Source organism: Pseudopodoces humilis, chromosome 6, assembly GCF_049639895.1.
Source record: "Pseudopodoces humilis isolate 2021_Gansu_Grassland_sample_001 chromosome 6, ASM4963989v1, whole genome shotgun sequence".
Lineage (NCBI taxonomy): Eukaryota > Metazoa > Chordata > Aves > Passeriformes > Paridae > Pseudopodoces > Pseudopodoces humilis.
Genome location: NC_142205.1, coordinates 3,207,974 through 3,231,398, shown reverse-complemented (window position 1 = coordinate 3,231,398; position 23,425 = coordinate 3,207,974).

Below are 23,425 nucleotides of genomic sequence, written 5' to 3'. Positions count from 1 at the left end.
GCTGCTGGCTGGAGGTTTCCCTCTCTCTCCATCCTCATTTGGCCTCTCAAAGACTCTATCAGATCCAGTGTCTTACATAAAGACATTTCATTTAGATGAGATAAATCCTACTGAGCGCCTCTAACTTTTGGTGATTTTAACTTCTGGAGTGAGGCTTTTGTAAAACTGGAAGAAATGGCTGAGTTCACCCAATTTTTGCCTGCTTCCTCTGTTTAGATGACAATTTTCCCATGGTAGGCTTGCCTTTTAGCAAGTGCGTGTCTAACTTGCTGGCACAACAGCATCTGAGTGTTAGAAATGTGACAGGCTGGAGGTGTGCATTTGTCACTTAGAACCTGCTCTGCTTTAAAAAAAAATATATTTTGCTTTTAAGCTTTCTACAGCCGTCAGTTTGTTTCGAAGTGAGGCATCCACAGCCTTTTGCAGGAGGCATTTTAATGGCAAAAATGATATGTTATCCAATGAACAGTGATTGTGGCTGATCCCAAATCTCCCCCCTTTCCATCATGTGTTGAATTGGGTTATTTTTTTTTTATTAAAGTCCCCATACCAGCTGAAAAACCACAGAGTTCCTGTGGGTGAATTTTAAATGAGCGTATCAGATGGAAAATATCGATTTCCAGTCAATTCCTTGAGGGGAAAAAAAAAAAAAAAACCAAAATAAAAACAACAAAACCTACAATACAGCACATATTTCACAATGGAAAAGTTCACAGAGGACACAGGAAACAGGGAAAAATGTTTCCTCCCCAGTTCAGTGCAGGAGCTACACAGAGTGTTCCAACTCAGAGAACATGCAAACAATGTCCACTCCTCGGGCAAGGTCAGCAAAGCAGATGTGGCTTCAAGTTTGCCGCTTGTACGGCGTGAGAACAATCCCCAGATAATGGGAAGACCTTATGGGGAAACCATGGAGTGTCTTGGCCCAACACGATTCCCCGAGTGCCATTTCCACATTGCTCAATGCTCTTGGGGCTGCTGGAGCTGCAATGATTAGGAAAAAAAATCTAAAAGAATGACTTTGGGTTAAATATCTTTACTGGTTTCAGGGGGAGGGGAGAAGGCAACATTCAGGATCCAGGGTTTTCCTTGAAGATCATTTTGAAGGATGCCTTGCTCCCCATGGAGCAGTTGCATAAAAAGAGGTGTGAAGTCATCTTAGGATAAGATACATCCAGTAATTTCCTAGATTTTCAGCCCCTCTTGGATCTTCCATTGGCCCCTGCTATAAAAATTAAATGTACACATGGCCTTTGTGTTGGTTTGAGTGATTTCAGGTTCCACATTCAGTTTGTTGAAGTCTTGATCCTTGACAGAGATTTCTGCAGTGCATTTCAAAGAGGACAAGGAGATGAAAACATGAATTACTGTTAGCACTAAAAGCAGGGCATTTTCCTTGGAAACTTCTCACAAACCTATCAAAAAAGTGAGACCTGTCCAAATAAATATGCAGTTCACTGACAGATAAAGATTATCCATTTGCAGTGTTTTATCTTAATAAAAACATTAAGAAGATGGAATTCCCTTTCCAAGCTTTCAGAAGGGGAAGAACAACAACATTGTCAAGAGATGCATGTGACAGAGTAAATTAACCTTTGTAAATCTGACCAAGGTCAGGTGACTAAGGCTGGAAAAGAAACTTTAATTCTCCTTTATCATGTGGGTGCTAGGATTTGCTGGCTCTGGATTCCCTCACACACAGATGTGAATCAAGCTTTGGTTTTCTGAGCATCTGCTATTCCACAAAGTAGTAATGAATGGGAAGCCGAAGCTAGGAAAAGTCCAATGTGATAATATATATTTGTTTTTTGTCTGAGCAGATTGAATCACTAGCACAAGCACACACCGAAAGCAATTACATTCTCCTTCATGCAGGAATCTCTGAACTGGCAATCTGTGTTTTCCTGGGGAAAAAAAAATAATTTAGGCAGAATTGAAGAATCACTGAATATTGCTTGAGGTTTGCTTTTTATTTGCAATCAGCCCAACTTCTTTAATAGTATTTATTCTGCAGCTGAGGAAAGTAATGGGTTAAAATTTTATTTATGTGCCTTAGTAAAATGCATTTGTGTATAGAAAATTAACTAAAAATGACCCCTTGTCCCAGAATCATAGAATCATAGAATCATGGAATCATAGAATAGTTTGGGTTGAAAAGGGTCTTCTTCATAAAGGTCTTTGAGAAATAGCAGAGTTTGAAAATAATTTTACTTTAGTCAGGGCTCTGGAACAAAAATATCCACCTTATCAGGAAATAACCATGGAAAAAATCATGGCAATTCACTTTTCTGAGAGCTCAACCTTTTGTTCTCACCTGGTGGTGTGCTGTCCTGATCTCTGGGAGGGCAAGGTGGAAAACTTGCCAGCTTGTGCATTGAAGTCAAGTATTCTGTGGAAAAATAATCAATTTAAGTGTCATAGGAATGAAGAGTTTCCAATTAGTTTTCTTTCTTTACTCACAGAAGCTTTAACAGATGGTTTGGCACCTGATTTCCTTGCTCCAGAAAGTGGGCCCAATGCTGGAGTGACTGAAAACTTCTTGAGCATATTTAAAAGTCTTGGAATCAGAAATCTGATCTGTGACTAACTCATAGACTTTCAGATGATGTCATGGAAATAGTTTTGTTAAAAAGCAAAAGTCTTTATTTTACTTCCACTCTGTGCAGGAATGGAGACAAATAGAAACCCAGAATAGTCAGCTTTGGGTGTTTATTTAACTTTTCCATATCATTATGAGGTTTCTTTTGCATTTAGTTGTAAGAAGTGAGATGTCATTTGGTTTTAAGTGAAACAAGTCCCTCAAAGTCTAACTCCTGAAAACTTTTTCTGCATTTTTCATTCCAGAAATCACAAGATCACACACAGCAGTGAAAAGGCTTTGCTCTGAAAGCAGCCAGGTGAGGTCAGAGTTATCTTCCCATTATGTCAACCAAAAAAGATGTCCCTGAGCTCCTGTTATTCCCCTGTATTGAAGGGTCTGGAGAGGGTGGAGGGGGAATTTAGACATTAAGCATTTATGAAGCAGTAACATTAATATCTGGGTTTAGGACCCCATTTTCACTGTGAATTGCCAGATTGCTCCTTGCCCTAAGCACAGCCAAGGTTTTACCAACAGTTCTGCATGGTACCAAGAATCCTGCATGTGCTGTTTACTGCCCTGGGGTCACTTGGTGCTGGAGTTATTGGTGAAAAATGACTTCTCTCCAAAGCAGGTGAGATCAGGGAATTGGGGAATATTTCAAAGCACAAGCCTTCCAGTGGTGGAAGACAAGGCAGGAGTCATCTCACATGTTACTGATCTGTGGTTTTAACTTTCAGACTAAATTTTAACTTTCTAAAAACAAAAACAGAAGGCAATCATATCTCAGAGCAAGGACCAGAAAAAAAAACTATTAGTTTCCTCTTGATTTTCTATAGCAATATACAGCATGTTTTATAGCAAAACTGCACAGCAGAACTGCTAATATTTTATGCAACACTGAGCAGCAGAATTGATAAGATTCTGTGCAAACTCATAAGGGCTCTGTGTGTGTCTCATTTCAAGAGGTATTAATGCCAAACTTGGAGATACAATTCCTTTATTCCTGTGCTGTACATAAAATTGGGAATAGCAGTGAGGATACAGTGACAGATCACCTTTGGATTGCCAGGATGCTGGCTGAGAAATTAGAATTTCCCCAATTTGAGGAAAAGCATGATGGTGAAAGACACGTTCTAGGTAAGATTGAATGTGCTGCAATAGCTATTGTGTAATTTAACACACATTTCTCTAGCTGTTCAAATGTCATTTGAGTTCATGGATATGAGAGAGTATACAAGTTCAATTTAATTTATCCAGAAAAAAACTGGAAGCCTTCCTGATGCCAGGTCTTTGGCCAAGCTGAGTACAGATTTCTGATCTGACTGCACACTTCCATTTATCAGAAAATTCACAGCAGGGTTGGATATGTGCCAGAAAAGCTGAGCAAATTCAGATGGAAGATCAAAACTCTCATTTTTGCCTTCCAAAGTTGCAAAACATGATGCCAGTTTACCACAGGATATTAACAAGGTCACTTAAGTCTTTATATCAAGGCAAGTTGGTTTTCTAGAACAACCCGATGTAGCTCAACAATTTAGCTCCTTAAAAGGGTGAAATTCCTCCTCCTGCCTTTGTTCTGCAACAGGTGGCTCCAGGTGACTCCTGACCTTAATCACAAAAATCTTTGAGTGTGAAGGGACTGAGTGCAAAAGGGAGAGAAGCACGACATTTAAAGGACACACATTTGCTGAGAGTACGGGTTCCGTAGTCATCCACTTGGATGACTGCTTCCCTGCACATCCCATTCCCAGATGAAGTGATCTTTCTGCCTGGTTTATAGAGAAATGTATTGCATGTAATGGTTATTTTATTTTTAAAAAATCTAGGGAGACATGATGTGTAGACAGTAATAAAAATCCTTGCCCTTTCCATCTGAAAACAATGTCTGGGTTTTTACGGTTCACTGTAGCAGTGTTGCCCACAGGGATGATTTTCAATATCGCTGTGTTCTAACAGGAAAAGATGATATTTCTACAAAACATCAAGAGTCTCCTTGTTCAGATGATTAAAGAACACAAGAACTGAGATAATGAGTCTGATGTCCACATTAACACATCCTTTAATCTCCATGGTCAAGCCAACCAAAAAATCAAGTCTTGCTTTACCTCAGAGCAGGGGCTGATGGGTTGTTTTCCAGAATGTCCTGTCCTTCCTGTAGAGACCAAATCACAGAATTATGGAAAGGTTTGGGTTGGAAAGGACCTTTAAGACCATCAACTTCCAACCCTCTGCCATGGGCAGGGACATCTTCCACTGTCCCAGGTTGCTCTGAGGCCTGTCCAACCTGGCCTTGGACACTTCCAGGGATGGGCAATCCAAAACTTCTCTGGGCAACCTGTGCCTCACAAGCCTCACAGTAAACAAATTCTTCCTAATATCCAGTCTAATCCTACTCTCTTTCCAATCTGTTCCACCCAGACCTTACAGAGATATAAAAACTGAGCAGAGTGTGATGGCAAGAGAGAGGGAAGCAGAAAAGACAAAGGTGAAAGGTCCAGAGAAGACATCCGAGTTTCCCCCTGCATCTCCTTCTTCCTGAACCTTTGCTTTCCTCACACTCCTTTTCAGCACATCATTATCTACAAGTCCTACTTGCTCCTTTATCCCAGAAGAGATGAGGAAAATTTGTATCTGCAGGTCTACTAATGGCTCTTCATTTATGGTCAAAAATGCTTCTGTACAAGGCTTTATTTGCACATTAACAGATCTGTGTGCACACCCCCTTCCTGGCTTAAAATTATCTCTGAGTCTATAATTACACGGTAAGACTTTCAGCCTCCCTTTCTCCTGCTGTGCTTCATAGCAAACACTATTTTATTGTTTTTGTTTTAATCTTCTCTGTTTCTTCAGCAGATTGATGGCACATTTTTACAGCTCTGGTGTTAACACAGGAATAATGATGTTCTCACCCTGCCCATTTCTAGAGGTGCTTCTGCATCCTGATGATTTTGCACCCCAGTGAGTTTCCCACAATCTTCTCAAGACAGTCCTAGTAATGACAACCACGCACAGCAAACCATGCAAAGGTCCTGGGAATATCCTTAAAACATTTTATGTGGTTGAACATGAGCCCAGGTGTGCCCAGATGAGCAGGAAGACCACTGGCACCTGGGTTGTCCCAGCTCTGGGGTGGCAGCAGGGCCAGGGCAGTGCCCACCCCTGTGCTGGCACAGCTGGGGCACCTCCAGTGCTGGGGGCACTTCTGGGCCCCTCACAAAAGATCTTGAGGGGCTGGGGAGAGTCCAGAGAAGGGAACGGAGCTGGGGAAGGGTCTGGAGCCCCAGGAGAGGCTGAGGGAGCTGGGAAAGGGGCTCAGCCTGGAGAAAAGGAGGCTCAGGGGGCCCTTCTGGCTCTGCACAACTCCCTGACAGGAGGGGACAGCCAGGGGGGTCGGGCTCTGCTCCCAGGGAACAGGGACAGGAGGAGAGGGAACAGCTCAGGCTGGGCCAGGGGAGGTTCAGATTGGATATTTGGCAACGTTTTTTCCTTAGAGAAAGTAGTTAAAGCTTGAAACAGACTGCACAAGGAAGTGGTTGAGTCACCATCCCTGAAAGTGTTCAAAACCTGTGTGTGTGTGGCAATTGAGGACATTATTTAATGATGAACATGGTCATGGTGCTGGGCTGACAGTTGGACTTGATGATCTTAGAGGTCTTTTCCTGCCTTAGTGATTCTATGATTCTGTGACCTCAAGCTTCCTGGGGACAAAAATTTTCTTGGCTGTTTTCTAACTCTGAGTTGTAATAGTGGCATGTAACTTGTGAAAATTAAGAGATAATACAGAGAATTTTGTGCTTTGGTTTTGGTGGGGTTTTTTTAATATATACACAAGTGGAATATCCAACTGCAGGAAAAAAAAAAAACAACCTGAAGATGTGTTAGGGAAAATGAATGTATCCACTGATCCTGCATGTCTCTGGAATTAATGCCTCTGGGTTACCAGTTCTTCAAGCCTGGATTAGACACTAGGAAAAACTTGTGGAAGTTCAGTTCTGGATGAAAATAACACTGACAGAAACTCCTCCTACAACTCTCAGCCCTATAAGCCAAGTTTAATAAGATTTTATGGAAGGAGAGCCATCTCATATATATTATGACCTCTTCTACTTTTTAATTATGTGACTACATTTAAGAGGGAGATTCTGCTTTATGTCCTCTCTGAAGAAAGAACCCACTCCAATTCTCACAAGCCCCCCATGTGCATCTCACTATTGTCTTAGAGATACAGGTCTTGTGCTAGCAGGAGCTCTCTCTCCAGTCTTGGAATTGTCGTCTGCTTCACACAGAGCCTCTACTCTGTGTTTTTAAATTATTTTCTTCTAAACTTCAAATTTCATCAGCAGGCTAGAAGGGAAAATATGAGACTGAGTCTCTCTTGGGAGCAGAGTACACTAAAGTTGGAGTCATACACATAAAATATGGAGGTCTGACATGATGCAGTGATGTTTTTGAATACTCTTGATTTAGATGAAGCAGCCTTGGAGTCAGACCCCAGAACTCCTAACAGGTTGTGGCAGGTGTAATGCTGAGAGGTGCCAGGCATGTAATTTTCTCCAATTAAAATAATTACAAGATTGATGATCAATTACTGCACTTCTGAAAAATAACTGGGAATCCCTCACCCATGGATATTCTGAACGACTGTTTAATACTTTCTGTCAGAGATATGATAATCACTGCTCTGTGTGGAGTATCACATCCCCCAGCTCTCTCACACTCAGTTGTCTTTTGGCAGGTTGTTTCCAGCTGCATTAAAATCCCCCCACAAATGTCAACTAAATTCCCTTCTCATGCTATTTCCTAACTACTTCCAGAAAGCTGGTAAGATCATCAGATTTCCAAGGTGTAGGAATGGTAAACTGGGATAAATCCTCTTCCTCTCTAGCTTTAAATATTTGGTCTGCAACCCTGAGTTCAAGAACCAAAAACTGATTTGAGTTTTATTATATGCAAAGCCACCAGTGAACCATTTCTCTGTCACTGTCCAGCGACCTGTTGGAAACTTTACCTGATTAAAAAATTCAGATAAGGAGGCCTCATCCTCTCAGGAGGGGAAAGAAACCTCAGAAGGGCTGAGGAAAGAAGAAGCAGATTGCCTCTGCCCCGAGATCCCTCTGACTTGCTGCAAACACGGTGCTGAGCCAAAGCAAAGCTGGAGCTTTGCTGGAGCATCCTGTGACGGCACAAAAATGCAGGCGCTGTGGCTAAGTGGGAACATCAACTCCTGAGGGAACCATTCAGCATCAAAGGGGTGGGAGTTCATCAAGCAACGGCCTGGACTGCATCCAGGGCTGCAAATGAGTCCACAGCTCATGATTATCCCAAAGAAGATGAATGCAGTAATGTCGTGGGGTTGTAAAAATGGCTTTTCCAGCAGCATAGCCCTTCAGAACGTGAGACTGAGACCTGCAGGACAGGAGAGCCTGGGAGAAGGAGAAGCAAAGAGACCAGAAAAGACCCAAAGGAAGACCCTTCACCTGCAACAGCAGGGGCAGGCAGGGATGGAAGGGTGAGCAGAAACACGTCTGGGTGCCACAGAATGGGAAGAAAGTCTGTAAAGCCCTGCCAGCCTATGGAAATAGGAAGGCACATGTAGGATGTGGCTTTTATATAACACAGAAACCACTGCAGGGCTTTGCAGAAACCCTTCAGAACCTTGTGGTGGAGCAAGCATGGTCTGAATTCACTGCAAGGCTTCATCTTCAGGTGCAGCAAATGAACTGACGTCTTCATTTCCAAATTCTCTCCCTCCTCTCCCTTAGCAGCAAGGGGATGGGGAGTGGGGGCTTCAGCCACAGATATCTCACAGCCAGGGTGGCCTTTCTTCAGAGCCTTTTCATTTTAGGAAGAGGGTCTCAAGGGTTAAATGCTCGATTTGTGAATCCTGCCAAGATTTTTTGGTGTCTCAAATATACTGGTGTATTTTTAGACAGACAATTCTAAAATTACCCACTCAGCCTTCCTAAAAACAACCTGCCACGCTTCAATAGTTCCCATTGATGCAACATGAATACAAAATATATTTTAGTTCTCTACCACCAAACAGAAGGAAAATGTTTCTCCCTCTAAGCAGAGGGAGAGGAGCCTTTTCTTGAAGTGAACAAATCTCACATCTCAATCCTGCCATCCCTAAAAGGCCCTGCCTGGTGAATCATCAAGTTTGTGGGGAAAGTAGAAAAGACCCTGAAGACCTCTGCACTTGAGAATTCAGTGGAAGACACATCTTTTTTGAGTAAAACAATGCCTCAAAATCAGACATTTGTAAAGTGCTTGCTAGAGATTTTCATGATAAAATCAGGTTTTTGTTTGGGCTACCAGAGGTAAAATCCCATCTCCATGGGAGTCAGAATTTCTGAAAGATTTCCAAACCTTCGGAATTCCATCCATCATCTTGTCTTTTCTGTTTCTTGTTCAACACTTAAATATAAGGAGCTGTGCAATAACACAAAACTTTCAGCTCCCTCAAAAACAGGAACTACCAAGAAGACCTTTTTATTTTGAAGTGCTCAAATGGGTTAAATCCATGTCATTCTTCCAGTGCTGTAAAATTTTCGTTATCCTTGACTTGGCTGAGGCTTTCAGCCTTTCTCTGATGTCTTTGGGGCTCAATGCTAACTGCAAACACCACCCAAGTTCAGGCAGTGGGGCCACTGCAGTTGCCATTTGGGTAAAAAAAGATTTATGGGCTTGGGAAGACAACTAAAACACCTCCAGTATCAAGCACCTTGCTCATTCCAGATGATGCTGCAAATTTCCATGACTTTTGGGAAACTGAGCCTTGCAGGACGTGGGTTATCCTCAGCCATTTCTGTCAAACAATTCCCTGTATCAGTTTCAAAATCCCACATCTTTTGCTGTGTGAAATCAGTTGTAAAATTCTTACATGTTCCTTGGAGACACCATTCCAGCTGATTTTTGGAAACTTAAATGATTTCACTGTTAAGCTGTCATCTTGCTGAACGAAATAATAGCCACTCTTGGTTTTGTTCAGGTTTGTTGCCATAACTAAGATTCCAGAATAATTTAAAAGCATGTTTCATTTTTCTTGATGGGAGATTTCTTCTTGAATACCCAGATTCAGCTTGTCCCCCGCACTAACCACTTTCTGGTCTCCTACAGTGTTATGACAACCATACATATAGGTAAAATATTTGCTCTTTTTAAAAAGTAACAATAATTTCCACAGCCAAATGGAGCAATGCTGGTTGTGGTGGTGGAGTTCCCACCCCACATCTCCTAGTTACTTTACAAGTTCAAAGAAATTTGACCATCAGTGTGAAAACTTTGAGTAAATCACTTTTAGATGACGTTAGTTAGCCCAGCTGGATTTCTGAAAAGCTCCACAGAGACCAGGTATAGGACTATTTTTACAGTCTGAGAATACTTTACATGGAAATAAACTGACTTTTAAATCTCCGTCTCGAGGAGGCCTTGTGGGACTCTCAGTTGTTTGTGCATTCAGGATCCTACGCACTGGCTGATGAGTGAGTCATCCTGCCTGACACCTTATCTGCACAACACCCTGCAATCTGCACACTGGGGCCACAGCAGAAGGGGATTTTACTACTCCTGGCTGCCCAGGCTAAAAGCTGAAGCAGAAAATTGAGATTTTTTTTTTTTTTTACTTTCTGTGTCTTGTGAAAATCCAACATACTTTATGAAATTTCTGATTCTGATTTGCAGATAAAGCTAACAGGAAATAAACCTTCCTTGCTCTGTTGGCTCCTTTGCTCTCTCTTGCCTTTGAACTGCGCCTCATTTATTTGTGTTAATTGGTGTTACTTCCCTCCAAAAGAGAAATCTGCCTTTAAGCATTTGAAAGGCAACACAGAGTTGGTTTCACGTTCTTATCTGCACAAGAAAACTCAAGTCCAGGTCTGCATGAGCTCAAGATTCTGTGTCCAAGCGAGCAAAACAGCTCTGACATCAGACAAGAGCCGTGCAAACATCTCCACCACTTCGTATGTGCTGATTCCTGGGGTACCCAGTGCAATTTCTGGCTTGTCAATCCCCTCTGGTTTAAAATCTGCATCTTTATCCAAGTCAAACAGCCTGATCTTTACCAGACAGCAGAGCTGGGTGATAAAATGCCTGCAGTTTTCCTTTAAGTGAATCCACACCTTTTAGAAAAAACCCTCTCCCTTGGGATTTTAAAAAAAAGCAGGTGACAAAGAATCGAGAAAACTCTGGGGAAGTTGTTCCAGTCATTAATTTCTCTCACTATTAAAACATCTCTTCTTTATTTCTGGTCAGAATTTCTCCAGAAGTTCACTCTAGACTGACCTTCACCTATTATAATGTATTTTTCTCCTACATGGAAAGGCTGTATCCTCCCAGGAAGGACATTTCTGTAGAGATACAGAAATGTGACCAAGTCAACTCTTAACCTCCTTAAGAGTGAAGCTGGAGGGACAGCTTTTACAGGTCTTGATAAAAGTTGTAATCTAAAAGGCTTTTTAAAAAGCCTTTTACACTTTTTCCAGTATTTTCACTGAAATACAAATATTGGACTTGAGTAAAAACCTATCAGTTTCTCCAGTTAAGGTTGCATTCAATGTAAGAAGTTCAAGAAGCACCTGGACAGCGTTCTCAGGCAAGTGGTGTGATTTTTGGGGTTGTCCTTTGCAGGGCCAGGAGCTGGGCTCAGTGATCCTTGTGGGTGTCTTTCAGCTCAGGATATTCTGTGATCTTATGATTCTGTGCTCCAACTCATCTGAAAATCCTCTAATAGGATGTCAGAGCACTACACTGGTCATAGATGCAACAGCTTTGTGCCACTCAAGGGTTTCTCCACCCTAATCCTGGTGTGGGTGATATTGACCCCTTTAGCGCTGCACTTTCAAATCCCTGGAGGAAATTTTTCACTCAACCAGGCAAACAGAGGGAAATGCTGATGTTTACGCCCCTTTTTATTCAAAAAATGCACCACAGGAGTGGAATAAAGTCACTCAGAGGTATAATTTCTCCTGGGGAAAGGGAGGAAGGTAAATTGGGAGATGGTGCAAGCCTGATCCCACTGACTGAATTCTTGTTGTATTTAAGGGTTCAGTGACACCAGGGTTGTTGATGTTACTGCACTTTTCTGTCCTGACTTACTTATGGGAAAGTGTCTGCCCTGGAACAGCCTGGAAAGGTGATCCAGGCTGGACAAAGGAAACCTGCCCATGTTTGAACTCCACTTCAGCTGCCTAAAATCTAAAACTCTGTGATTTAAACCAGCAGAGACATTACAATGTTATTTCTTCACCTTGCTCATCGTGTTGTGGTACTACAAGATGACCTGACACAGGGATTTGGACACAGAATCAGTCACCCAGAGGGGTTTTCACCTTGGCTATTGCATTAGTTTTGTAGTCCCTCTTCATTTTGGGTCTAATCTCCTAGATTGTTTTAATTCAAGGAACAGAAACCCATCAGATACATCCATAATGAACTGTTTCCACTTTCCATTCTTGACAGCCCAGTTCAGTCTGGAAATGTCTATGAAATGGTTTGCTAAAATCAGGAGCCTGGTATGGTCAAAACCTTCTATTTCACTTCTCTATTGCATTGTCTGTCTAGACAGGATCTATTTATACTTGGCTGTACCCCTAATTCAGACAAATAAGTTCATTTTGGTAGAAGCCAAGCCAGAAATGGCACAGACCTTGCCATCTCTGATCTTTAAACCTGAACCATCTCACTGTGTACCTACCAAAGCTCCTGCAAATGAGGGATTTCCAAGCAAGGACAGATGGGACACGAGTAGGAGGGGATTTAAAGTCACACAGCACATCTTCTGCGTGCAAGATCACAGGCACAATCTGATCTGGGTGTAATTAGTCTGTGGAGGCCCCCAGAAACCCCTCTCTTTCCTCCTCTCCAGACTCCCACCACTGTTTTTCATCCTCTGATCAGTGCTATCTTCAAAGGAAGATAAAAACCTATAAAAAGTCACACCTACTTGCAATATCCTGCATCATGGGCTGAAGTTATTTTCAAACCCATACGATGGGTTGGCAAAAGCCTGGGTTGCATCTGTCTTAATGAGCTGCTAATATTCTTTGCCCTGATGAAAGGCCAATGCTTTCTTAGAGGGAAGCTATATCCATTTTCTTTTCTACTATCTTGACATAGTGTGTCACCTCTAATCCCTCTGGGCCAGCCCCCCCAAAATGAAGATCAAGACCTGAGAAAAACAAATTACTTTCTCACTGGAAACGAAAGGATCACAGGATGACTTCAGTAAATTTTATGATGTATCTGAGAACAGGAATTAGGGGAGGGCATCCCTGGATTAGGATTAGGATGCATCACTGGCTCTAAGATGAGCTCACTGGTGACATTCACACTGCACAGATAAATCGATTATGTCCACTTGTACCAGAGCTCTTTCTGTTTAATTGAACAGAAAATGTTTCTGCAGGGTCTCTTCCCACTCCAGGCATTCCTTGATCCCATGAACCATCCAGGTGCAATCTGGAGGGGGCTGCAAAACGCCTCTCTTCCAGTAAATGTACACTTGGAGGAGGTTTCCCAGTTAAATCATGCTGGGTTATGAGGGAAAGTTGCTGAGAGCAAGACTAATAAATCACAGGTAGGAAGAGACTGAAAGGAACTCCTGCTCAGCATTCTCTATCCATAAATCTGGACACATTAACAAGTTGCTTTTTGATTTATTCTTTTTTTTTTCCTCCTGGCTGTTTTTCTCCTAAAGTGTCCTCATTCTTCCACTTTCACCAGAACTAGCTGTTCATCAGAGAGAGAGTGCAGTTCCCAATGAAGGGATTGAAAAATAAATTGATTTTTTTGTTGTTGTTAGCTCTGTCAAGGATTCTCAGGGCACACTTCTCTTTCTGTTCTTTTCAGTGGCTGATGTCCCACTCCAATGGATGGAGAAGATCACAAAAGTGTCCCAGTTTATTTTTATCCGTTGTCCTGGACACTGGTTTTGGAGTTTTGGAGATAGAAATTAAAAATTCAAGATTAAGGAAGACATTCCCAGGGAGGTGAGAGCTCCAAAACCCAAAACACTGCTTGCATAAAGGGTCGAGTGCCTTGCTCTTGGATATGTTTGAAGGAGAGGGAATGTGGCTCATGCTCTTGGCTCCAGTCAGCACTGCCACCCTCTAAACGTGATGTGATCACACCCTTGGGACAGCACAGGCAGCAAGAGCTGCTCTGAATCCCAGGATTATTCAATCTTGATGTGGTTTTGTGGAGTTCCTCCATCACATCTCCAGCTATGCTGAGAAGCAGAATCTAAATTGTTGAAGGTTTTCTGAGGTAAGAAAAGGCCTCTGCAGCCTCTTCATTGCCTCAACAAAGGCAAAGTTTATCCATGTAGTTTTGGGAGCCAGGGGCTTTGTCTTTGGTGTCTGCAGCGCTCAGTTGTGACAATCAGTGACACCTTTGATGCAGTCCTTGCTCAACCCCACAGGACTGGGTAAATGCAAGAATAAATGACATTTGAGGGCTGGTCATGCCCATCGTTAGCAGGACCCTGTCAGTGCCAGGGATGGATGAATTTGCAGGAAGCCCTGGGGACATGAAAGAACAGCTTGCACAGAGCAGGTCTTGTGCCAAGTTTCCCTTTTGACAAATTCTTCATGTTGGGAAGGTCTAAGGACGCCAATTAAATTTCTTGCGCTAAGAAAAGCCATTAAACATTTGGACACTGAAAGGTTCAAATTGAGCTAGTTGGAGCTCCCAAAGTTCATCTTTCCCATTCTTCTGGGGAAAAAAAAAGAAAAACTGTCAGACAATATACCAAGTTCTGAGCCATTGTTTGCCACACATAATGAAAACACCTGAAACTGGAGGGAAATAAGAAAAAAAAAGTCTAATTGCTCAATATGGAGCTCCTGTCCCATCACATCCTTGTTTAACTGCTTCTGTATCCCTTGCCATGCAAAGTTATTCCACAAAAAAAAGGAATTTCCACCTTTTCAAGTGGAAAATTCTTGATGGGACAGGGCCAGGAAGACCCACTAAGTGAGCTCAGACTGTCAGGAAAGGTGTTTTTGCTTGAGATTAGTGAAAGATCTTTTTTTTTCTTTTTTCTTGTCTAATGACTGCCCTGTGAGCTTTCAAAAATTACACAGAAATCCTCATTCTCAGTTTGAAAAATAGCAGCTGATTTTGTCACTTCCAACAAATAGTAAGGAGAATATAAGGAGAGCAATGAGCTTGAAAAAGTGCGCAACTTACTATGCACAGGAGTTCTGCTTTTATTTCTTTAGTGTCTTCTGCTAATGAACCTTTTCCTTCCCATGCTGCAGCTGCTGGGGATCTTCTAGACAGATTTGAGGCACTGGAGTTTGGGGATAAAGGATAAGTCCCCAGGTGGGGGTCAGTCTTTTCCTCCAGATAACAAGCGATAAAACAAGAGGAAGCAACCTCAAGCTGTGCCACAGAAGGATTAGGTTGGATATTAGGGACAATTTCTTCACAGAAAGGGTTGTCAAAGATCAGAACAGGGTGCCCAGGGCAGTGCTGGAGTCCCCATCCCTGGAGGGATTTAAAAGCCATGTGGATGAGGCTCTTGGGGACATGGGGCAGTGGTGGCCTTGGCAGAGCTGGGGGAATGGTTGGACTGGATGATCTTAGAGGGTTTTTCCAACCTAAACAATTCCATGATTCTATAACATCATAGAAGAGGGTGTTTCTAAAAAGGTTTCCAGCTGCCCAAGATGGAATTCCTGCAGCAAGCCTGCTGCTCCCACTCTTGTGCTTTTCTTTTTTCTTTGTAAGTATTTCACCCAGACCCTACAAGCATTTTTGGCTTGTTAGCCAAAACAGATCCCTGCCAGAGGCATTCAGTCATCCCACCCTGCAAACCTGGATACTGCTGGCAGGTTCCCAGGGCTGCCTCTGCAGGACATTCCACAAAGGCCAGGAGTCAGCTCTCCAAACCCCACCAGACCTCTTTAACCTGTTTTTTTGGGAGGCAAGGATGTGACTGTCGATCTTTTTTGGGGTGAATGTCCCGGAAGAGCATTCATAAAGCTGGTAAAGCATGAAGGAATGAGTTTTTTATTGCTGATCCCTGTCCAGCCCAGTTATGGCTCTTCGTAGCCCCTGTGCTCATGCAGAAGTTTTTATTAATGATCTTTCCTGCACCATCATGAAAGCAATCATCAATAACAACATTATCCAACGTGCATTCTCATGCAGCTTGTGCACCCCCATGAAAGAGTTTGGAGACCCTCCAAGAGGACTTCCTCTGGGAGCTGGCTGTGCAGCCGAGCAGCTTTCACTGCTATGAAACATTTCCTGATCCACTCTGTGTTTATTCCCTGGGGAACCACTTCACCATTTCCTGTCCCCCTGGTATCGACCTCCTTCAGACCTATCCCTGGCCATTTGGTGACATGCCTGGGCCTTGGCAGATTTGGAAGGATGGCTCACAAATTCATATTTAGATCATTAAGCTTTTCCTTAGTTCTGGTGTTGTGATGAAGGTTCCTGCTGGTGGATGCAATCACGTGTCCAAGCAGCAAATTCGGTGTTGCTGAGCTGTGTATTTGTCTCCTCACAAAAACAGGGTCTTGTGGCTGTATTTTCCCCTCTGGTGGAATACCATCAGAGGCAGAAAAGAGAGGCAGAGAGACCCTATAGGCTATTAAAAATATAAGGGGTCATGAAATAAACTTCTTCATCCCCACCCCACAGCTCCATGCAGTCTGCACTGAGGCTCCAGAGGAGGATTTATTTTCAATAATGACATGGGGATGAAGTGTGAAAGGGTGGGATTGTGGGGTATCATTTAAGAAGAAAATGAACATGAAAAAGCAGAGCAGCGGTGCCTCTGCCCTGACTGGGGAGCAGAACTCCAGATTCCTGGTGGAAATGAGTCATTTCTTCTGCCTTCCATCCACGACACATGAAGGGCAGCACAATCACAGAACCACAGAATATTCACAATGATCATCCAGTCCAAATCCTGGCCCTTCACAGGACTACCCTAAAAATCCCACCCTGTGCCTGACAGTGTTGTCCCAATGCTCTTTCAACTCTGGCAGGGTTGGCCTGACGAAAATACCAAAATAATGAAGAATAAGATATTCCAAGAAATAACCAAAGCAAAACAAAAAGTGTGAGAAAGACCTGTTGCCATGGTAACAACGTGCATCAAACTGATGCCAAACATTCTGCAAAATAATCTCCCAGAGTTGTAAAATGCAGTGATGAAGGAGGCGACAAAAGGAGGCTGTCAGTGTTTTATTTATAATATTTTTTTAACTACCTGCTCGCCTGCGTGGTGTGCGTATATCACACCCACACTCCCACCCACAGCACACAGCTGTCTCTCAGAACTCTCTTAGATCTGCTCCAGAAATTCAGGTGGTGATGGGGGAGGAAGGAGAAGAAAATTAAAATAAAATAGTATTCAGATTTCGCAAGAAAAAGGTAACTGCATCTTTTTAGTACCAGGTAGGTGCGAGTTGAAGGGGGCAGATTTGGTTCTCATGAAGATTCCCAGATCCTTTCCTGACACACTTCTTCCCAGTTGAATGGCCCCAGCACAAACTGATGCCTGGGGTGCACGAGGCTGGTCCTCTTCAGCTGCAGGAGTGTTCAGTGAGGTGGCAGAACAGAACAACTGATTTTCCTTCACCCCCTCCATATTGCAAAGGGAGAAACACAAGCTGGTGATGCCTCTCTGTGCTTGTAGACATGGTGAGCACAGCGAGATGCTCCAAGGACAGAGCCAAGGCCTGTAAATTCCTTACATTCATATTTCTGTAGCCGCCAGAGGAAGCATCTGGGTCCCCTGATGGGATCTTGGAAAACCAAGAAGAGCTACCATGATTTGCAGCAAAGCAAGCAGAAGAGAGAGAGGCATCATCCCTGAGGGCTGGAGTGGGTTTGGAAGCAGCAGCTTTAGCAAGCAGCAATTATTTTTCTGTACAAAAGAAGAAAGTTGTTTTCCCATTTGGCCCACACCAACGTCTGTCTGGAACTGTTTGAACTTCTACAGAAATGCAAACACATATATCCTGCTCGACACAGAGTTCCTCTGATATTCCCTTCCCAATTTTCTGAGAGCACTTCCAGAGTTCATTAATGCAGACGCTCAGCTCCGAGGAGCAGTGGCCTCACTATCCCAAGAGTGTTATCCTACTTCTGCCACATCCTGTTGTTCCACCTTTGCTCTGCTCCCAGACGTGTCTCTCCTTGTTCATACACCCGCTCTGCTGCCTTGTTCCCCTCTGGAATCTCATCCTGTGGATCCTGCTAAACCTGACCCGCTCAGAATCATGGAAGCACGGAATCACTGAGGTGGGAAAAGACCTCTAAGGTCATCAAGTCCAGGTGTCAGCCACCATGCTTCCCAAAGAAGATTGTCCTCCAGCGCCACATCCACATGATTTTGGAACCCTTCCAGAGATGGTTCACTGGGCACTTCCTCAGACTGGCCATGGTTCATCTTCTCCCACCCCTGTCCTTACATGGGCAATTCCTCTTCCAGCCTTCATCCCACGAACAACTCCCTGACAATATCCCAGTTCTCCCCAAACACAACCTCTTAAGAGGCCTCCACAAAGGCCAAATACCAAAATTACACCACAAACCCGTACAAGAAAATACAGGTGGATGGTGCTCAAAATCCATGAAAACAAGGACCAAAAAAGTATAGCTTCTGTAAATCTGATCAGCTTTTTATTCCAGGTGATTTTTTTGGTCCTTTCCATGGAACATGCAGGGGGAGAACTTCAAAGTATGTGACACCTCCTTGATGACCTCAACGAATTTGGTGGGCATAAACCTGAAATAAAACACTGAATGTAATTATTCAGATGGATCTTTACTGATGAAACAGGGCTTTGTTCTACACAAAACTGAATGCCTTTTTTATTATGCCTTTATTCTCTGTTTCAGTTGATCAAATTTTGCCACAGGATAAAAGTAAGTCTATTTTGGATTTCTATTCAGGAGTAAACCAATTTTGTGCAATCAGAACTGTTTACAGGAAGCACCTGATTTCAGTGAATTGCCTGTTTCTAAAACAGAAAATCTGTGAGAAAACATGAGGAAAACCGTGATATTACACATTCTATCTTTGACACTTCCACCAGAAAAATTGATGTTTTCTAGTATGAAACAAACTTTCACGATGAAACTGCTGCTGCTTCACACAAGTATCTACTTTTAAAGGTTGAAACAAGTATAAACAGAGCCACCTTTCCTCCTCTTTTGCACCTGATCTGTGATTTGTAAAGTCAATTTACAGCTTTGAACTCTAAGCAGAGCAGCACCAGTAAATCCCCAACACACCCAGTGAACACCCACCTCTGCTAACAACTTTTCTCCAAAATGAAAATAAAACTCACAGGACGCTGTGATTTTTTTTGTTCTTCTATCTAGATTTTAGGATTTAACTGGATTGAGGGGCTTTTTTGTTTTATTGTCTGGAGTTCCTAACCCTGGGGCAGCTGCATTTCTGCACTGTTTGCAGCTTACAAAATACTTTGGGGTCCTTCAAGGTAGCCCAGACTCCTGATCCCAGGTGGTGGTCTGGAGTTCTGACAGATCCAGGATGGGGAGCTTGAGGGAATTTTAATCTTCTGATGAGGTGCTCCAACATGTAGGATAAGTGGTCTCGATTCTTTCCAGATAACTTCTAGATACCTTCATTTTCTGAGCTGAAAATGAACATTTTCCTCAAGCTGGGCTTTATGCTGTGTTTTCATCATCCTTCTACTGAACTCCACATGAGGCAAAAAGGACAGAGACCATTACACCTTCTAATATTCAATATAAATTTACTGGGAAACAGGGAAGATCAAAGAGTATCAGTGTCCCCCCTGCTTGTATCTGCTGCATTCTTGTATCTCCTGGAAATTCTGGAGCAACCAGCCCTGAACATTTCAATGCCTGGAATTACAGAGAGGATGGGTGGAGCTTTCTTGTTTGGTTTGTTTATGTTTTGTTGGGTTTTTTTTGGAAACAAGCTGAAGGGATGAGCTGTTATTTAAAGCTGGCCCTGTGCCAGGCTGCAATTTCAGAACCCCAAGCAGCCTGGAGGCTAATCTTGGGAGAGAGTAAATCTTGTGCTTCCACTTAAATTAATGAGCATGAGAGATGTTGCTTGGCTTTTTGGCTTCCACAGGGAAAAGAAAGGAATACAAAAGCCAGGTTGCTTTAGTCTGGGTTGCTCCACAGTTACAGTGGGGCTGAAGCCTTTCCTTTCCTCCTCTGCCACTGTTCATACACCACTGCTTCAGAAACAGCACAGCCCCAAGGAATGAGATGGGTCTCCATGAAGGAGAGCTTTAAAAGTGAAATTTCAAGTGATTCCAAGAGGAAACAAGAAGACTTTTAAAACTCCAGTGATGTCATGGGCTGTTTTTTGGATTTTGAAGGCCCAAGACTGTTTGGTGAAGAGCCCAGAAAGGAGAAAGTCTAGAGGTGGAATTTAAGCCCTTCAGACACAGACCTCTTGTTCTATCCAGTGTTCATGTCCAACCTTGAACCTGCAGCACTGGCACTGACATTTGGGCAGCTCTACTGCCTAACAGAGCTTTTCTTGCCCCTCATCCTGGAATTTGATGAAGTCAAGCCACAGGGAAAACTCCCTGTGGGTCTGACATAGCACTTGCCATGTGTCATCCAACAAATTTTCAAGAAGGAATGTGATAAATTAATTGTGTGGATGGAGAAACACCAGTTAGGGATGGGGGGCTTTACAAGCTGTAGCACAGACATCATCTGTGGCTGTGGTCAGCACAGGGTGTCTGCCTTTTACCTCTTTATAAACCTACAGGTGTGGATTTACTGTGGAAATTAAGCTTATTTTAGCCCACTGTCCAGCTGCTTCTCCTGATGTTCCTCCAGATACTCCTGCTCTGTTTTGCTTCAGCAACCTGATAGGAGCCTGCAGAAGAAACAAACTGGATTTGGGGTTGAAATAATCTGGAAGTGACCTAACAAGCACCTCGTGTATCATAAATAAATCCTAAAAGTACAGGACTTTTCTTCTAAATAGATATTTTGTCTCCTCTCTCTACTGCTTCACACTTCCCTGGTATTAAAGAGCAGTGACCATGGATAGGAAGAGCCTTTTTCCAGAACTGACAGATGGCCGTGATGATTTTTGTTGTAAATTATTGAACCTGAAAGTGAAATAAGATAATAAACCCATGCCTGGATTCCCAGAGTGACATGTGAAATTGGCATTGCAAGGGAGTGACCTGCTGGATGGAGTAACGCTTACAAAAATTTCCTTGGGGTCTTCATTTTGATGAATGTATCTAATTAAAGACTTTGGGTACGCAAAAAGATCGTCAGTTGGACTAAAAATACTCCATGAACAAAGAGCTATAGGAAATAATGGGGGTTTGTCTTTCCCTTTGTTTACTCCAGGAGAAATTGGAAGCCTTCCATGTGTTTGGGTTGGTGTAAGTGTCAGTGGAAGCAGAGAACCACTCGACTCACCAGCGGTTTCCAGCTGCACTCCCTGGGCCTCTGGTGGGTGTGGGAAAGATCCTTGCCCATTGTTAGTCAGCTGAAATTCATAACACAGATGCCTCTAACTCCACTAATGCAATTTTACAGCTGCCAAGCTGAAGAGAGGGTTGGAAATCACAAGGCCCAGAGGCTCAGCTGGTGCAGGCTGATCACGCTCCACCCCGACGTCAGCAGGCTTGGCTGTGTCTCCTTGGCTGGAGCAGGGCAGATCTCATCGTTTGCCTTCGTGAAGTCCTTTGTACTCCATCCAGTACAACCTGTTTGGTCCAGGGGCCACCTGTGCCAAGCAGACGAGACTCTGCTGCACAGCCAAGGAGCATCTGAGGTCAGTGCAACCACAGCAAGGGTCAATCAATCAGGTGATGGAGTTCCCAGTCCTGATTCTCACAGTACCAGTGCATTCCATACCTTTGTGCACATCTCAGTGGTCACATATCCAAAGGGTTGGAAAAAGGTGGCACAAAGCCAGAGGCTCTGCCTTTTTTCAGTCAAAATTTCTGTGAGAGAGGGAATGTGGAGGATGTTTGAGAATTTCTGCCTTAGGCTGCCCTGGAACACAAAGTGAACAAATGAACAACCCGGTTCTGAAGCAGCCAGATTACAGTGCCTCCAACACATTGTGCCATTGCTTCTGCCACGGGGTTTTCCACAGTGGAAAAGTGGATTTTAGTGAAATAATGCTTTGGGAAAGCTTTAGATTTCCAGGAAATTTCTTTCAGGTAAAGAAAATCCCTTCTTGGGGATGTTCTACAGAGCCTGCTATAGAATATTTTGTTTACTGCTGTAGGCAGTTAACAAACACAGGTAGTGGTGTCTATGTTGCTTGTGGAAGATAATTACTCCTCAAAATGGGGAATTTGGAAGGATTGGTGTGCTCTGAATCAACATCTGCAGCCCTTTACTCCCCCTCCCTTGGCCAAAGGAAGCTGGTCTCCTAATTACGAGCCAAGCATGAAGCAACCAGCAGGTATTGAGATGGCACAAAATAAAACATGATCTCCAGCTCTGTGCATCTCTGGTGCCATCCTATAAAATACAAAGCAATAAAAAATAAAATAAAGCATCCAAGCACAACCTTTTGAAGAGAGACAAAGTTGTAGCCCAAGTGCACCCCATCTTCCAAGCAGACACACCAGAAACCCTTCCAAACTGGCTACTGCCCCAAGGAGATGTGGGAATGACACAGGGTAACTGAAGCTTTGGCACCTAATTGAACCAAAAGGGTTTTCCAGCCCTGGCACAGATGTCCAGGGCCGTGGTGGAGTCCCCACTGGAAGGGTTTAAAGGCTTTGTACATGTGGCACTTGGGGACGTGGCTCAGTGGTGGCTTTGGCAGTGCTGAGTTAATGGTTGGACTCAATGCTTTTAGAGGGATTTTCCAACCTGAGTGAGTCTCTGATGCTCTGCAAAGGCCCATGGAGGCCTCTCAGAAACCTCCTCAGTTTTGAAGCTTTCCATTTTCAGCACAACATTTGTGTGTCAGAGAAAGCATCCACACCATAAAATCTGGATCCATCACTTGGTGCTGGATCCTCTGAAAGGGAACTGACACATTTGTGTCCAGACTGAGCAGAAAATGCCATGCTGTCAGAAAAAAACCAACCAAAACCAACAACAACCAAATAAACAAACAAACAAAAAACAAAACCAAAAAAAAAAAAACAAAACAACAAACCACCAAGTTCCAGACAGCAATTCCTTTTACAAGCAAAGCTTTGGTGCATGCTAAACAAAAACTACAATTTGTGGGTGGGAAAAGTTAACTTTGTTTTGGTTTTGGCTTAAAAAAGGATATAAAGCAGCACAGAGCAAGAAGAGCCAGTAGGAAAGGAAGGCAGGGTAAACCTCTCTGTGCCAAGGAGCAAAGGGGTTTCTGAGAGGGGATACTGAGATACATTGAGCAGGAAAAGGAAAGCTTTGTGTTTCCCCCTTCTTGGCACAACCTCACTGAGTCACCCAACACAGAACTGTCACTCTGAGTCTTGCTGTCTTTAGGGAAATGTTAAAAGAAAAGGTAGGAGTGGGAAATTGGCTTTATTCCGGTTCTGGGGAGGTTCTCACTCACACACAGCCTCAGCTTCTGAATCCATACCAATGGCACAACACGACCAGACAATGACTCAAACTGTGTCAAGCTCTCATCCTACAAGCCTCCAGAACAATCCATCAGGAAGGACTGTGCTGTAAATAACTTTCAGTCTACCTTTCAGAAAGCAAGGAAGATTGGACATGCAGCAAGTCAGCAGAACAACCAGGATGATTTGATGATTTCCTCCCTGATTGATGCCCCATGCCATGGGGACCTCAATCCATCAACCTCAGTTTCTCTTCTCAGGGTGGACAACCCATCCCCAGCAGATGGGAACAGTGGCACCAACCAGATACAACAGG